This window comes from Camelus ferus, chromosome 9 (assembly GCF_009834535.1).
Source record: "Camelus ferus isolate YT-003-E chromosome 9, BCGSAC_Cfer_1.0, whole genome shotgun sequence".
Lineage (NCBI taxonomy): Eukaryota > Metazoa > Chordata > Mammalia > Artiodactyla > Camelidae > Camelus > Camelus ferus.
In genome coordinates, this window is record NC_045704.1 from 34,554,522 (window position 1) to 34,573,245 (window position 18,724).

The 18,724-nt window shown below is 39.3% G+C and overlaps 1 long non-coding RNA gene across 5 annotated transcripts in view; it reads right to left on the minus strand.

Moving 5' to 3' along the window:
• The window catches only part of LOC106729788, a 48,382-nt gene that overhangs the window by 10,445 nt on the left and 19,213 nt on the right, over positions 1–18,724 (minus strand). For 2 of the 5 annotated variants that reach the window (XR_004322417.1, XR_004322421.1), the window contains exon 5: positions 17,841–18,477. The exons of 1 other annotated variant lie outside the window; for it this stretch is intronic. This is a non-coding gene — a long non-coding RNA (uncharacterized LOC106729788). The remainder of the gene's footprint in view (positions 1–17,840; positions 18,478–18,724) is intronic. 2 more of the 5 variants (XR_004322419.1, XR_004322418.1) reach the window with 2 other exon arrangements.

Genomic DNA, 18,724 nt, shown 5'->3' on the forward strand with positions numbered 1-18,724 from the left:
AACACAACATTGCAAACTGACTATACTTCAATAAAACATTTTTTAAAAATCTGAAAAAAAAAAAAAGCAGGTACTGTTAGTCTGACGATCAGTGCTGGTGTCATATTTATGACACATGGCCAATGACTTAAATCATTTTTGGCATATGACACGAGCCTCTGACATGTTGCCAAAGTAAAATGACATAATATATTGAAAATGAAGAATGTTTAAAACTATATAGATCCAAATGGCCAGCATGTAATAACACTTTCAAATGTTAAAATGGAATAATAGAAAGCACATTTTCCCATTCTGAAAATGCATCCTTCTCAGAATAATGATAATCATATATAATAATAGCAACAAGCGTCTACTTAATACCTCCTATATACAGACACTGTTATAAAGACCTTCTAGGATTATCTCACATCCTTCTCACAACAGCCCTCTCGGGCGGGGGGGGGGGGGTACGTTTAATATCCCCATTTGATAGACAAGAAAACCGAGGACCAGGGAGGTGAAGTCACCTGTCAGAGGTCACACAGCTGCTAAGTGGCAGAAGCTCCATTAGCAACATTGCTACAAACAACTGCTTTTAAAGGAATCCAGAAATTTCAATGGGCCTTTTCAAACTCACTTCATAAACTGAATGATATCTCAGACACACACAGCTGAAGAAGAAATAGTGTGTAAATGGTATGCTTGGCTTGCTACATGAAGGTCATCAGGCCAGTGACTCAGCTTCTAGGACCCTCTGTTTCTTTATCTCTGAAATGGAGATAATGATAGTATCTGAATTTAAAAATTTGCTGCCAGGATTCAGCACTATTATGAGCTGAATTGTGTCTCCCTCTCCCACATCCTAAATTTGTTTGTTGAAGCCCTTATCTCCAGTACCTCAAAATGTGACTGCATTTGAAGATAGGGCCTTTAAAGAAGTGATTAAGTTAAAATGAGGCCATTAGGGTGGGCCCTCATCCATTCCGACTAGTGCCCTTAAAAGGAGAGGAAATGGGGACAAAGACACCAGGGATGCTCACTCACAGAGGAAAGGCCCTGTGAAGACCCAGCCAGAAGGCAGCCATCTGCAAACCAAGGAGAGAGGCCTCAGGAGAAACCAAACCTGCCAACACCTTGATCTTCGACTTCCAGCCTCCAAAAGTATGAAAAAGAAATCTCTGTTGTTTAAGCTACCCAGTTGTGGTATTTTGTTAGGGCAGCCCTGAAAAACTAAAACAAACACAGTTGAAATGACTACCATAGAATTTGGAAAATAGTAAGTTCTCAAAAAATGGTTTTACTATTAGTTCAGTTGTGAATATTCACACAGACTCACACACACACACACACACACACACACACACACACTCACGGCCTTTGTTTTGGCTTCAGGGACATATATCCTAAGGTAAAAAATCTGGAAAATGCTTCTTTTCCAAACAGTAGACTTTTCATGAAACCTTAATTAAAAGACCAAATATAGTTCAATTTTCAAATGAACAAAATCTAGTTAACACAGGTGAAAAGTCAGTTACTATTACACCACATCATATTATGACGTTAAAACAGCATGTGACTTTAGAAAGCTCCTTTCCTTCTGAGGCAGCACATGTAGTTAAGTCTAGGTTGTAAAATGATGCCTTTTGGACAGTAATACACAAAAGTCATGACAGAAAAAGAGTGAGATGATCCAAATATAAACCAGTGTAGACCAACAGAAAGTACACATTTCCTTGAATGAAGTTACTTAGATCAGAGCTGGTATATAAATGTCATCTCAAGGGCCAGTTGCAATCACTTAAACTTGCATTGAGAAAGGTTCAGATGACACATTTGGGCTCAGGAAAGAGGGCCAGGGTGGATGAGGAATGGCTATTTGATCATGGTGAGAAGGATAGTTACTATTCTAGATCTGGAAATTGGCTAATGGGCTCTTCTGACTTCCATCTTTTATGTGTAGGGCCCATCGGAGATTCAGGCTATTGTGCAGATTGGATGGATTTCAACACTGTTAAGTCAGCCATTCTGAATTCACTAAAAAGTAAATGTTCTTTACACAACTATTTTTTGAGACGTTTAAGCTTTGTTAGCTAAGAACATAAGGAAAACACTGGAGCTAACAAAGGCCATTAGCCACATTACTTTGGGGGTTGCTCTAAAATTCAAGCTGACAAAATGGAATCAGAGATTTTCAGAGGAAGACAAGTCTTTCCTCGAAAAGTCACCATGGTAGCCTTTTGGTTACCACCAAAAGATAGGTGTGTGGCTCATACAAGTGCATCAGTCTCTAAGTACCGTTTGACTTAATTCCTGATAAGTGCATATTACCATGGAATAGGCCAGGTTGTGGGATGTGTTATCCACTGGGCTGTGCCCCAGAACATGAGAGGGGACATACTGGCCCCATAATGGCCCAACTCCACTTGCGCCTACCTAGAAGACCAAAGTTCCCACTATAAGCATGAGTCAGGGCTGATGAGGCAGCCAGCCAGCCCCTTCCCCTCTGTGACCCCCAAAGGAGAAAGTCATTCCTAATGATTAACAATTAGCATTTGCATCCAAGGTGCCATGCTGAGCCCAGTTGTCTCAAGAAAGGTGCTAAGAGGTCTAAGACTCTGGGGTTTAAGCCCCAGATGGGCCGATTAGCTTCACACAGAGAAACCTCCAGCTTTCCAACCTCAGTCCACCCTGTGGGTTAAGTGGAGGAGACAGAAACAGAGTGACAGAGAGACTGACTCAAGTCAGGCTCAGCACCAAAGGGCAGGTGCAGCTGAGAGGGCCCCGCCCCCTTCCTCCCCAAGATAATCATGACCAAAGTCATAGTCAAGACCCAATATGCATCACTGCAGGGGAAACAGAAGAACATCTTTAATGTTCTAAGTTAGTCATGGCATCCTAAATGAGTGATGCCTACAGTATCTCACACGGTTCCTTACACGCAGGGATGCGCAGTAAATATCTGTTGACTGACTACACTTCAAAATAAAAATCAGCCTTTTGCTGTTCATTTGCTCTAACAAATTATGCTAACATCTCTGTTAAATCGGTTGTAATAAGTTGACTCCTGCAGCAACTGATTGCAGAATGTTAAGGATTCTGCCAAAAGTTTGCAAAGTAAAAAAAAAAAAATCAATCATTACATTACATTAAGTTTTCCTTCAATATATAAAGTAGAACAAAATAGGGATTGTGTTGGTTTATTTTCAGTGTTGAAGATGATCTAGAAGACTTTAAAGACCTCTTTGAGATTTAAGAAATTCTAACAGGCCAAAAAAATAAAAAAATTCAACAGGCTAGCTCCTGTTAAGATGTTCCCCAATCAGGGGGTGTCCAGGTGGCTTATATTTATTCCAGCCTCATTCATGCTTTCCAGCTATGCACAGCAGGGATTTATAAATGGCGTATTTCTCATGCCATTCGGTAAGCAATACCTTCTCAGGCTGGCTTTGCTCGCCACCAGCAGAATTGTCATACAGTGGAAAACACTCCAAACGATTGCTTTTTTTCCTGAGAGATGTAAAGAGATGCGCTTTTATATACAGCAAGGAATCCCTTAACTGATTCAGCCTACACTGCACATCTGTCATAGGAACCTTTCCAACTGAAATTACGTTTAGTAATGCTTTTTTTTTTAAAAAGTTGCTTCTAGAAGAATGCAATCTCTCCTTCAAATATTGGGTTTTCTAGCACCTTCTCTGAAGAAAGCCCTCAAATTTCTCTGCCATTCCATCGTCTCCTGCATAGCTCTAATAACCAGAAAGCACAAAGATGGAAAATGAATTCAGGCAGCATAAGTGGTAACCCTCTCCCAAATTTCCTCTTCTCTGCAACCCTGTGGAATACTTTTTGAAGTCACAAGGAGCTCCATGGGAGGGGAGGGCTGACTTTGGCTGCCAGCAAGCTGAAGTGTTTAGCTACTTAACACGGGGCCACATGTGGCAGCTACAAAAACATCTCCAGGATGTGAAATCTACTTACTTCCACGGTAATCCCCATGCCCTCAAATCTTTGGAAACGTTAAGGAACTATGGGATTAGGTAAACTTGGGGGGAAGGATGGAGAGAAAGGCCTGGTGATTTGAGTCCAAATCATGTCCTGCTGTTTTTATTCCACATCATCCTATGAGTCTGCAGTCCCGGGCAGCGAGTGTTCCTTTAACACAAAGGCCAGTGGCATCGGGGATTTGGAAAGCCAACCAACGGGAATAGTAGGTGTTTTGCATTAATTGTAAGTCAGAAGGAAATACATGTCAGAGTAGAACTCTAACGTGTCTTTCTCAGGCTAAGCACTGGCCTTATCTAAGTTACTCTAGAGTATACCTACCTTTATCCTGTGGACAAAGGGTTGTGTGCACTTGCCAAAAATGGTCTGGGGCCAGCTTTTGTGCACTTTGCCTGCTTGCACTACAGATTCTGTTCCTACTGCTTCCAGCGAGCCTTCAACTGCTAAATTCTCACCATGTAAGTGATGGGTGGCCGGAAACGTTAGGCTTCCATTTTCTCCTGAGTGCTGACAGGAGTTGGACCAGATAGATGATGACCTCTGTGATCCTTTCTTCCTCTGAGATGTCATGACTCCAGCCAGTGAGTCTGTGATGCTGAAATGTAGGTGGAGGAAAACACCACAGAAGCCAGCAGAACATGACTATATCAGCAGAAGCCTTAGATCAGACAGACCCGGATCCAAGTCCTAGTTTGCTCATTCATGAATCCCATGAACTTGAGTGAGCAACTCGCCTTCTTGGAGCCTCAATATCGTCACTTATAAAAATAGGAGTGATAGGGATAATCTGTCCCTGATGGGAATTAAATGAGATCATGCATGTTACACATGTGGTGTGGTACCCAGCACATAGGAAATGCTCGATAGATGTGCACTCTCATTATTAACATTATGAACCAACTTCCAAACCCAGAGCACTGATCTACACACTCTTCCCCAAAAGGGACAGGGGGAATCACAGCTGGAAGACATATGTGGGGGTAGCGAGGAACAGGCAATCTTCCTCTCCACATGGATCCCAACTTCACTCCTTCATAAAGCAGGGTATGGTCCTGAAACTGGCACTTCATAGGCAACAAGGGTGCTTCTGACGGCAGCTTCCTCAAGGCCAGACAGAAGGAAGATGTCACACTTCCTCTAGTCTAGAATAATCTAGCTCTGCTTTGGTTAGCCTCGTTTATTCATTTGACAAATATGTATCAAGCAGGTGCCAGGATTTGAGTAAACAGTGATACAAGATAGGGCTGGCAGCCTAGGGAGGAGAAGACACAATACATGAGGGAGAAGATGGAAACCCAGGACAGGTTCTCTGAGGATGTGACAATATAACTAAGACCTGAATTAGTCCCTTTTTTGGGGAATCGGTTGAAAAAAAAAAAAAGAAGAGAGAGAGAGATCATTACTAGGCTACTTTCTTTTCTTACTGAGCCAGCTAGTATAGGTCTGTCTCCATTTGTGAGTCTTCTTTGGGGCTGCCCTGTCCTCTCCACGAATGAGCATATATATGCTTAGGGCATATAGAGCATCATGAGAATAGCACTCTTCAAAGGAGTGAACTTGTTCCTGTGGTATCTACAAACTAGCAGAAGGGACAGGACATGCATATAAACCATTTATGCAACTGGCAATAGCCATCAGGCCAGCCATGACCAGGAAGTCCAGGGTCACGTCCAGGGGGACTTAGCACATCTATCTGAAACTATCCACTTCACCTGTGTCCCCTTGTGTATCCTCTCCCTCTTCCCCAGGATGTAAGGTCTCTTCCCAAGAGCACAGATCTGGCAGAAATTTAATTATTAAAAATTAATCTAATATTAATTTTAAGGCTTTTCCAAAAAAAGGTGATTCTCAATTAGATCCTATGTTGGAGGAAAATACTATAAAAAACTTTATTGGGATAGTGACATTTGAATATGAACTGAGTATTACATATGAAAATATTTTACTTCCACATATACTTCTTTAGAATGCTGTGAAAGGATGAGCTCCATGAAAATGAGAAGGAAGAAAGAAGAAGACATAAAACAAGAAAGCGGAGACTCTAACATAGGAAAACACAAAGATAAGTTTCAGGATGACAGCCAAGCAGCAAAGCAAGAAAGCAATCAATCCAAGCCAGAGAAGGAGGAAAAAGGGTTTCCAGAGAGAGTTCTCTAGAAAAGAAAAACCAAAAGAGAATTGATAAATTATTATCTGATACATGTAACTGTTCAGAAACTGTTGATAGTGATAACAGATTTGATGGAGCACATGGGAATGAATCAGATGTGGAAAGAAGTCCACTATTAGCTTCAAGAAAAATATTTTAATGGTTAGAGAAGTGTAAGCACATATTTTGCCCAGGACTAAAAACCAAATTTAGCTGAAAGTTACATTGGGAGAATCAAGTTTTGGAGCAATAGGCATGGTGAAGTAACAAAGTTGTACACTCCTATGTCATGAGTGGAAGTCAATAAAACATACCTATAACTAACTGATAATCAAGGCAGAAATCATATTATTTAGAAATGTGAAGGCAAGTGACAGAAGAAAGAGCCAGAGATTTTTTTAAGGGTTGCCTCTGCAGAGTAGAGAGGAAGTGAAAAAGAATGAGGTACAGACCTTCTATTTTTCTTTTAGTGCTGTTTCACTGTTAGCTAATTCATCATTACCTTGATGAAAATAAAAAAGATAGCAATAAATGAACAGAAACACCAGCGTAAACCACAATCCAAACAGAGGTAGGAATAGCTGCTATAGAAATGAATGTTGTCTTTCTTAATGGAGTGGTAAAAGAGCAAACTCAGAGAAGCAAACTTGGGGATGACAAATATGAAAGACCAGAGTGAGTGATGGGCAATATTTCAGATCACTGAAAGGCCCACCTGGAGAACCATGGACTCTGTTAGCAGGGCTGGGACTGCAGGGAGGCAGGTAAAAGCACCTAGAATGCAAAATTCAGGGAGGCACTCACTCTCAGCATCATTTGAGGTCCACCTGACTTTGCAGACACTGAGAGTAAGCATCTCAGTTTTGCACCCTCTGGGCCTCCCTTGGCCCAGCCTAGCGCCAGCCTGTCCCCACACTCACCCACCCTCACCCAGAGGTACAGTGGGCTGTAGCTGCTGTGTTTGCCACTGAGAATTCCTCTCCAAACAGAGGGAGAAGCAAGAAAAATGTGAAATAATAACAGACTCTTCAAAAATAGGGAGGGTTTAAAAAAAAATCACAAGGAGCAGCATACTAGGGCAGAGGCTTCCTTCTGTAATCAGAGGGAACAAAGACACAAATTTGATGTCAATTAAACGTCTAGTCTACCAAGAAGATAAAGAAGAAACAAACTTTCACTCCCTGAAACAACAAAACATCAAAATACATAAACAATTTATTGGAAATACAGGAGAATATCTGAAAACCATAAGCTTCTAGAGACGGACAGTTTAAATATACAGAAAATAAGAATGTAGAGTATTGGAAAAACATAATTAACAAGCTTGATTTAATAAGCAGCCTTAAGATACTTTTCCTAAAGAGAGAAAGAACATTTCTTAAAGGTGTAGAGTGTTTACAAAAAATGTTTGACTACAAAGGAAATCCAAATGTACTACCCAAAGTGGAAATTATACAGGCTCCATTCTCTACCTATAATGAAAAAACACCAAAACCAGAAATAAACAATAAATGGCTAACTCTCTTCTTCTTGCCCATGCCCCCCACCACCACCATATTGCTCCAACCACTTGTCTTTTAATGCTATTTCAAAATAACTCTATGGTTAAGAAAGAATAAAAGTATAAAATTATTCATATATATTCATAACTATTCAGTTATTTAAGACAATGAAAGCAACATATATAAAAACTACTAGACACAGCCAAAACAGGTCTTAGAGGCTAATTTATAGCCTAAAAATATGTATCGAAAATCAAGAGAGAGGAAAAACTAAACTATACATTCAGCCAAAAGACCCAGGAAAAAGTCAACCATACAAACTAAAATAAGTGAAAGAAGAATTCAGATGAAAGGGAAATCAAACAAGTGAAAAAGAGAGCATATCAATAAAACCAAAAAAAATTTTATGTATATATAAAGACCAATAAAACTCTGGCAACTCTGACAAACAGTGGAGAAACCAAAGTAAACCACATTTGGATTAAGAAAGTAGACATTCTTAGAGATATGTGGAATATTTTTAAGCAAAAATATGTAGAATTTCCAATGATAAATTGAAAATCTAAGTGAAATGGATCATTTTAAGAAAATGCAAAATATTTAGAAAATAATCAAATATTTATTCCCTCTCCTCTTCTCCAAAGACAAAACAAAACACATATTCATTCATTCAACAAATATTTGTTAGCTGTTATTCTGAAATATTGTAAAGAGTCAGGATTAGAAAGATTCATCCCTGCCCCTAAATTAGTCTACAAGTTCAATCTATTCCCAATCAAAATCCCAAAGGAAATTCAAAGTAAAATTTGCAAACTGATTCCAATGTTTAGCTTAAAAAGAAAATGTACAAGAAGTTAAATTTTATTTTGAAACATCATATGTAATTATATATATATATATATATATATCTTTATATATGTCTTTTATAATTCAAGATTATTTGGTAGAGTTTTTTTTTAATTAGAAGATTTTAAACTTACTTTTAATGTTATAATGGTAAAAAGTGTGAAAGTTGCAGGATTAGACAAATGGAATATTCCAGAGAACTGGCAATCCAGAGATATACTGGAATATAGCATTAGACAAAGGTTATCTTTCAAACCATAGAGGGAAAATGAACAATTTACAAAAGGAACCTGCAGATATTACTAGAAATAAAAGTTTGTTATCTCACATTGCACACCCAAATAAATCCCATGTGAGTTAAAGATCAAAACTTCAAAAACTAAAAGTAGTAGAAAAAAACGTGGGGAAACTTACTTGTAATCTTGCAGGTGGTAAAAGGCTTCCTTATACCTCAATCCATAAAGGAAAATTTAGTAATATTAAAATAAAACAAAGTAAAAATATAAGCAACAGGCTTAGAAAAAATATTTGATAAAGTATAACCAAGAATCCACAGCCATTATCAATAAAGATCTGTTGTAATTTGATAAGAAGACAACACTATGGGAAAATGAGCAAAGACAGAAACAGGCCGATTCTCAGAAGAAATGTAATGGCAATAAACACATGAAACCACATTCAAACTCACTAATAAGGAGACACAATTGTTTAAAAAAAATATTTCTGCAGGCTCACTATTTTGGTTAAGAACGCAGACTGGTGTGCCAGATCTCCTGGGTTGAGGCAAGGTTCTGCTATCACTTGTTGGTGACCTTGGCTGGGCAAGTTACTTAACCTCTCTGTGCCTCAGCTTCTGTACATGTAAAACAGAGATTATAATACATCTTAGCTCTTTACTGCAGTGATACAATGAGTTAATAATATGTAAACTGCTTTGAATAATGCCTGGCGCAGAGTAATCACTCAATAAACATTAATTCAGTGTTTTATTATGACACAGGCACAAAGATGCATGCACACCTGCTGCAGTCACACACTCAGGCACACTCAGAAGGTCACTGCAACACTGTTGTCATAGCACAAAACTGGAGGTGACTTGAAATGACATCAACAGGCAATAGATAATACATTTTATACCTCCAAAATATGGAATGACAACTAGCTATGAAAAGGAGTGAGGAAGATCTGGGCACCAAAATAGGAAAATATCTATGATAAGTGGGGGAAGAAAGCAAATCACAGACTTCATGGAATGATCCAAAATGTGTCATGTATATAAATAAATACACATCTGTATGTGCACATGTACATATAATATGCACAGAAAATGTTATGGATGTTGGATATGTTGCCAAACTGTTAACAAGGTGACCACCAGACAGGAAAGTAGGATTGGGGGAGAGGGTAAAAGGGAGGGTTTATCAAATAAATTTCTACATTTTTCTTTTCTCTCTCTTTTAAAAATAAGCACGTGTGTTCTAAAAATAACAGAAAATAAAAGAAAAAAGAAATCATGATCAGTTAGAATATGTTCTCAAAACATATTCTGACTCAGACAAAGATAAGCAAAAGAAAATTGTGAAATCAAAAAGTCCCGCAACTTTTTCTTCTTTAAAGAAAAGACAGAATTATTGGCAAAGGAATTAGTCGAGTTAGGCTTCAAAGAATGTCAGTTTTGCTACGGTTTTTCAAATACTTTGAACGTGGGGAAACATGTTAAAGTCATACATCTTTCACAGACAAAGATTCTACCATAAATAGTCTCCGTTAATTGTTTCCATTGTCCATAATATTTTGTAAGTTTTACATCCTCGGGAAAATAATGTTTGCCAAATTCAAACCAGGGACCTTCAATATTACTTAGCTGACATAAACAAATTAAAATGAGACCGATCTAAGCCAGTTGTGTTTATCAACCTGATCCCCTCTGAAAAGGAGAAATGAAGTCAAATGCCCTTTAATACTATTTATTAGTGGAGTAATATAATACATTTTGACAAGTTGAACAGTTGTAACAGGCGGCTGTTAAAGTCTCTACAGGGCCTGTTTAGAATGAAAACAGGAGTGAGACAGCTCTATAACTGGGTTTTAAGAACAGCTCAGCCATCAACAATATCCTAACCAAGTACTTTTATCCAGTTAATTTACGGAGGGAATCCCTTAGGGTTTTCAGCCGTCTACCACTGTAGCTCATTAGAGCCTAATATCCAACTTTTCTCATTGTAACACTGAAAGCATTTATGCTTAAAATGTAATTAAACTTAAAACAAACAAGATCTTTATGCCCTGACAGTCGTGCTATTTTTAAATTGACAAAGGCATGAACTTATATAGGATTATTTAGAAAGCACTATACATTTCAGCCACTTACGGCAAGACATTTGCCCAACTGTTCATCCTGCGTGCAATTACAAATCTAAATACTTGGGTAACGGGTTTCTGCTGGGAATTAAACTTGCAGATCTCTTACCAACGAGTAATGTGGTAAGACTTGCTGTCCAATGAGGTGTCTTATTGAAATATCCCAGGCCGTTTCCCTTGTCACAGCTGTCGTTTCAGCCGCTTGCACTCACAGTGTATAGCTTTCATTACGAAAATAGAAATTTGTGTCCTGAGTGCTGTTACATTACTAATGCTAAATATTTAATTCCCTGGGGTTCCAATTATGGTTGAGCACTGGCAACACTGATTCTACTTTTTAATAACAACTGTAAAAGCAATTTGAGCATTTTTCAATTAATTAAATACATAGTGAACGAGTAACCTCTTGTCATTTTGCCCTCTAGGACCTGAGCTAATTGGTGGAGAATAAAATGTTTTGAAAATCAACCGATATTCCGGTCTGCACACTGTTACACCATTAAATTACAGTTTGCGAAATGAAGTTTGTCTTCTAATAGTTACGCTCAATATAGTCTGCAGATGTGAGAAAGTACCTGCGTTTTAAGTACTTAACGGTGCCTCTAATTAGAGCAGAGTTGAAAGTTGAGTGTAGTTTCTCTAAACACCAGTCAGCATCAATAATACTTTGCCTTGTTCACAGATAAGTGCAACAAATTTCAGCGTAGGAAAGTTTTCCAGTTTTCATTACACATATTCACAATTAAGCTTATACCTTTTTAAAGTTTGCCCATAAGCATTCCTATCATTTGTCTATATGCACACGCAAAAATTCAAAAATAAATTCTTAGGTTTTTTTTCACAAGAGAAAGGTTCAAATCAAATGTCTGGGAGTCTTTCCTTTTTAAACACTCTGTTGAAGTTTCTCCTTCTACCGTAGAACAACGTCGTAAATAAACTCTAAATTGGTTTTTCAGCCTTAAAAGGATGGTGAGGATGAATCATAAAAGCAGATGCCGTTTTACCCACATTTTTAAATGAATCTTTTTCTGAAGTGCAATGAAATCTGATTAAAGAGACCATCTCCTTGTAGAAAAACGTCTTTTAACAGGTGTTCTTCCAGCTCCGAGTCTTGATTGGCCATAATCTAAAATCCATGCTCAGAAAGTGAATGCCTTTTCGGCAGCTGTCTTTCTACCAGAGATGATCCCCTAAACAGGTTTCACTGAATTAGGAATCTCTGCAGAAGCATTATGGTTCATGGAAGAAGACACAGAAAGTGAAATGAATCACTCTGGGAGAGAAGGAAAAAATAATAGGGAAAATTTAATCATTTCCATACCAATTTTTAGGGTTTAAATCTTTAATATTTCCAAGATGTTAGCCACATCTTTGAGAAATGAATTTTAATTACAGGATTAACTTGATAGCACCAGTCTGTTAATATAAATAGAGCAGCCTAAATTTCCAATTTTTTAAAAACTAAACTGGATAATGAGAGCATTTTAGAAATTTGGGGTTGGGTTGGCTTCTTAAGAAGCAATCTCCATTCCGTCAGCAAACACATACACACATAAATGAAAAGAAAAATACAAATTTGTTAAAGGTTTATTTAAATATTATTCTATTTGGAATGTAACATTTTAATAGACCTTCAAAAACAGTGGTTTAACATAGCCTATCATTAACAATTCTTAAAACAAAAAGCCATACAGTTTGTAAATAACAAATTAAATCCAGTCACGCAAACTGTTGTTGCCAAACTAATGTTTTCAAGCTCCAAAATAGGTATATTCTGAAATCTGAAAGTAAAAATAAAGGAAACTTGTGCTTTGGATACAAATGGTACAGATACTGTTTGTATTAAGAAATGGATCAGAATAAATTCTAAAAACACTTTAGCACCTAGTTTTGAAAAACAATAATTTCACCAACTGACTACTAATATGTGGTCACAACTAAACAAAACAATATTTGATTCTCTAAAACACTGGACAGTTATCTACAGTAATAACTAAAACTATTACATTTAGTCCCAGGATCCTCAAATTATTGTACACGACTGACCAGTTGGTCCTCGGCTCCCAAATGGGCAATCCTCCCCCTCCTCCCGCAGCAGCAGGGTGACGGCTAGTTGAAGATGACGTACTTCTTCCCCTCGATCACAGGCTGATCAAGTTCCCCTCGTCTCACTCTGGATGAGCTGACACTTCATAATACTCAGAGGGGTTGGCAGCCCCAACTGCACACTGAGAACTAAAGTGTCTGCCCACTGTAAACTAATAAGTCTCATCTCGTACTCACCAGCATGATAACTTAGGAGCTAATGGGGGAAGACTTTCAGGTCTGGGAAGCAGAGGATCTGGGCTCGATCCTGAGAGGCTAACAGCAATGTGACCTTAAACATGTCACTGGACACCTCTGCACCTCTGATCTCCTGGCTCTGACATGAGGGACAATATAACCCTTGCGTTGTTCTGAGGATCCAGTGAGAAAACACGATGAGACCACTGGAGAAGCTGCAAAGCACCACGGAAGTGTCAAACAACCAAGTTTCCAGTCTAATGTTCACCTGCCAGCAACTTTAATAAAGGTTTTTTCATTCAATTTTTGTGCAAAGAACCTAAAGTAAAAAAAAATGAAACACATCCATAATAATGTGTATTTAAAAAATCATAATTATTAAGGATTCTGCAGTTTTGATTAGAGATGCTTTTTTATTTATTTATTTTTTATTTTTTACTGATGTGTAGTTGATTTATAATGTCAGTTTCAGGTGTACAGCAAAGTGATTCAGTTATACATATACATACATATATATTTTATTTTCAGATTCTTTTCCATTATATGTTATTATAAGAAATTGAATACAGTTTCCTGTGCTAGACAGTAGATCTTTGTTGTTTACCTATTTTATATTCAGTAATGTGTGTAGAGATGCTTTTTTAGAATTAAGGTTTTAGCTTTAGTCCCAATAAATTACAAGCCCAAAGAGCATACATTTAGCATTTTATGTAAAAAAGAGGAAAAAGAAGCAATAGGATAAAGAAGAGAAGGAGAATTTGAAGGGTATTACCACAATATAGGCATCATTTAATAAACTATGAACTTAAAATGAGGCCTGTTTTAAACCTGATTTTCTTTTCTAATGAGTATTCAATTAGCTGCCTTAGCTCCTAGAGACAAGGCCCAGAGCTGCCCTGTCCTGGCTGGAATCAGCTGCTGCAGAGTTTTGCAGAGTAGAGAAGCATGTTAGGAAGACGAGGTACAGCAGATCTGCCCTGTCTTACCACCTACTGGATAGAACACAGAGAACTGAAACATTAGCAAATAAGGGTTTTCAGGGAGACAACAGTTGCTGGCAAGTCAATACACAACTGTGGTAGCTGACCCATCAGTGGGTCCCCGGAAGCCCTTTCTCACGCCTGCCTATATTCTCATGAGTTCCGTCACCTGGTCTCCAGGTCCACAGATGTATAAAGCAGCAATTTGAAGGTGAGTGAGAAATACAGATGACAGCAACTGAACAAAGAGGACTGGTTTAAGGAATGCCCATGAGAATTAAGAAAAAAATCCAAAAACATCCAAGTCTTTTCACGAGAGCTGAGTTATGCAGTGCAATTCTTACTGAGTTGTTATCAAACTTCAGTGAGACTCGCTATCTTATTTTCAAGAGGGGAAAGTATGATCCATTTAAAAAGGTTTCCATCACAAATAGTTAATGTTCATTCTTAAAACTTGGCTATCTTGAATAACCCACTCCCCGAGGGTTCCAGATTATTGTGGTTTTTTACTGTAGTTAGATAGTTTTATGGTTAATGTACTGTGGTATAAATAAATATAGCTTAGCCTAAGTGTCTCCACTGAAAATATGTACATCATAAAATGACAAATAAAATAGGTCAATAACCAAACCCATAGTAAATAATTCAAGCACTGAAGTATACAACATTAGAATAAATGAAAACTAGCCCTCTTCAACACCGACAATAAATTTATTCCAAATGGACTTTTCAAAATGGAAAACTAAATGTCCAAAGGTACACGATGAGAAAAGAAATATAAAATTGCTAACTTATAACCTTTTGATAAAATCTAAATAATCACATACTACACTCATAAGAAGAGGCTGCAGGAGAATAAACCTAGCTTATGCATCTGTGTGATGATCAGGTAATAGTCTACACCACTCTTATGTGATTTCACATTGTAATGACCTAGTAAGTGCTCAATAAATTGTGTTTATCTGAAATACAGTTTACAAGAGGTCTGGTTGTCATAAATACAAGATGCAAGATATCAGGAATATCACCAACTTTTCTTGGGGGTGTTTAAACCTCAAAGACATAAGGAAAGGGAAAGAATTTGAGATTTTAAAGGAAACCACTCCACTGATGGCTGTAAAGTACACACTGATTTTGACTGCATCTGGGGGCAAAAGCTGCTGGGTGAATAATGTCCCATACTGGTTAGTTTTCAGAGTAGGAGACTGTGGCTAACCTGAGGATACTTCAAACAGCACCAGAAGATGACGAGGCCCACGTCCAAGTTCCACCCTCACAGCTTCCCTGGCACAAGCATTGCTACTAGGTCAACCTGTTCAGTCAGGCACAAAAGACGTCCTGATTTGTGACTCTGGGGAACAAGAGTCACAGGGTGACCTCTGTGGAGCCTCTTTGGGGTATGGGAGGTGACAGAGGCTGTCATATTGATAGCAAGCTTCCTTCACCTGCTGCCCTGGTTCTGATGCTGTCAGGGTTTTAGTAACCCCACTCTTTTAGATTTTAATTTACATGGCTATTTGGTTTGAGCATTTTACAGAATGTAGGACCATTTGAGGTAGGTGTACTTACCTTTAATGTCACTGGCCTAATGTATGCATTGCTGTATTGTCTGCCACTCTATTAACGCAAAGATAGGTGGGAAGCCCCATGAAAAACACCAGCAAGACCCCCAGGCAGGGCCATTACTCTCCTGCCACCACCATCTGGCTCCCTGGCCCAGTGGCATTATCTCACTCTTTGCCTCTGAAACAGTTTACTTCTAAGAAAGTGGAACTTACCCCTAAAATTCTATTGGTTTCCTGAGCTAACTCCTGATTGGTCCATTTGTAGTGCTTTATTTGCATGGAGCTCACTCCTGATTGGTCCATTTCTACCACTCCTGATTGGTCCATTTCTCTCATTCCTGATTGGTCCATTTCTACAAAGCTTGTTCATAATTAGTCACCTTTGTTATAACTTATTTGCATATGATGTTACAAAATGTTGCAAAGTCTAGACTGGTAGCCTATAAAAGGCTGTGTAAACCTACAGACAGGGTCCAGAGCTTGGAGTGTTAACTCCTCTGGGCCCGCTGGTGTAATAAACCTGAGTTCTCCAACTCTTCGAGTGCTGCTTGATCTCTCGCCCAGATCCAGGTTGCTGTCACAACTGAGCTGTAACACACTTTGCTGCAACATTTCGACATCAGTAACTTAGCAAATTTTCCCATAGGCTGTGAATCCTAGACAGTATAGTAGGCCATGGACATGGGCATCATCTCTGCTCCGAGGGTTACCCCAGTTTATGAAAAGCTTAAGTCCACTTTCCAGGTCCCAAATCCACATAGCCACCCAAACACAGGAAGTGCACTAGGGATACTACCAAACCACTTTATGGCAGGGTTTTAGTTCTCAGTTCACAGTAGGAATCTCATGTGTCTATCTCATAGAGACCTGGGTTAAGGTTTAATTTTACGAACTTCCACATGTTCAGTGTAGATCATGCATCTTTCACTCCACTGGTAAAGGGTGTTTCAGGCTGCTGCAACTGACTGGCAAGTAGGGACAGATGACTCATTGTTTATGCTATTTTGGAGGGGAAAAAAAAATCTAAGAATTTCAAAACTATAAAGGTAAACTTAGCGAGGCCTCGAAAGGCTATTTAGAGACAGGGCAGAAGAAAGGGGACATTTTCTTTCCTTTGAGCAGAGGTGGGCAAACTACAGCCTGTGGGCTAAATCCAGCCTGCAGCCTGTTTTCATAAATGTTACTGGAACACTTCTGTAAGAGTGTCATTGGAACTCAGCCACACCCACTTGTCCATGGCTGCTTGTGCCTTGCAGTGACAAAATAGCTGCAACAGACATCGTCTGGCCCACAGAGCCAAAAATATTCATTATCTGGCTCCTTGAAGAAAAAGCTTGCCAAGCCCTGCTTTAGAGGCTCTGTCTCTGAGAAGGATGGGAACCCCAGGAAAGCTGCCTCCATCCTGGAAAGCTGGTCTCCTCATCCCCTGATATTGAATGGCCTTTTCTCCAGTCTCCCCCAGCCCTGAGGCATTCAGATGCAGGTTTTAGTGCTATTTGGTAATTCCTCCTACCTAATGGCCTGAAATGCCTCCCCCTTTCCAGCTGTGAGAGGCCCAGTGAAGACACAAGGACATGAGATGATCAGAGGTGTGGCTGAATCTCTAAGTTCCCCTTCTAGCTCCATGTTCACTCAACATTGATTGAGCACCTAGGCCCGCCTCACCTGTGCATTTGACATCAGATGCAGGAAAACCTCCAAGACGATGATGTTAAAGGATATGTGGGATTTCACCAGAAGAGACTGAGAGGAGGGAAGACCTTTCAAACAGAAGAGGCTGCTGATGCAGAGTCCTTGCATATGCATAACAGAGGTACAGAACAGAGGTGGCGGTGCATGCTGTGGTCTACTCTAGGAAAACCAGCTGCTGGGAGAGAAGGGTGCACGGGCTGGAGTGGGAAAAAACGATGCTACAGGGACCTCTGGTCAGAGGGTGAGCAGCCTTATGAATGGTGCCGAGAAGTTGAGAAGTGTTGGGCAGAAGGATGTCTCTAAGGATTTAAGCAAAGACGTGCCATGATCTGATCTCCATGTTACAAAGGTAGAGGGGTGAGGTAGTACGGAGTAGGGTATGTCTATGCTCGCCCACATGCCACTGTATCTTCCCCACCACGTCCACTCTGAAAAGCCCTAATCAGTTTGACCTCCTTCCCCAGGGATCTCAGCTCACCTTCTGGATAACTGCAAAGATGGTGTAAATTCCCACCTCAAATCATCATGTTCTTGATTGCCTCCTAGTCCCATGCTTCTCCACCTGTAGTGAAGGGCCAATTGTTTATTGTTGTTTTGTTTTGTTTCTAATTTCCAAGCTTCTGCAGACCAATATTTTTATAAAACATAAAATCATGCACTTGGGTATCATGGCAATGTCAAATTACTCAAGTTTCTAAATGCTTTCTCTCCTGGTATTTATCTTGTCACAGTCGGATAAAGTATGTTTGTGGACTTTCGGTTTCTGGTCCAACATGTAAGGAGCTTAGAGGTCACCAACTCCACTCTAAAACAATAAAAAGCTGAGCAAACTGAAAAATCAACCTATCTTTCGAGCTCCACAGGAGAAGTGAGGTTACAGGGCAAGCCCCTGCCCCTAAAATTCTAAAATTGGAGAGAGACAGGTGACTACAGAAAACCACAACTTACTGGATAGAAACCCATAAGCAGGAATTCCAATGCATGAGTTCCAGTGCCAGGCTTGGAGAACTTGATCTATAACCGATAAGTTGCTGAAGGCTCAATGTGGACACCTCCGAGAGACAAAAATTCCAGGCGGGCCCAGTCATAGGGCCCCACACGTTTGTGAATTTCAGCTGGATGATATGAGACATACCAGTGAGATACCAGTACACACCTATCAGAATGGCCAAAATCCAGACACAAATACTACCAAATGCTAGTGATAATGTGGAGCACCAGGAACTCTCATTCATTGCTGGGGGGAATGCAAAACAATACAGCCACTTTTGTCAGACAGTCTGGCAGCTTCTTATAAAACTAAATCCTCTGACATATGATCCAGCAACAGCACTCCATGGTATTTACCCAAAGGAACTGGAA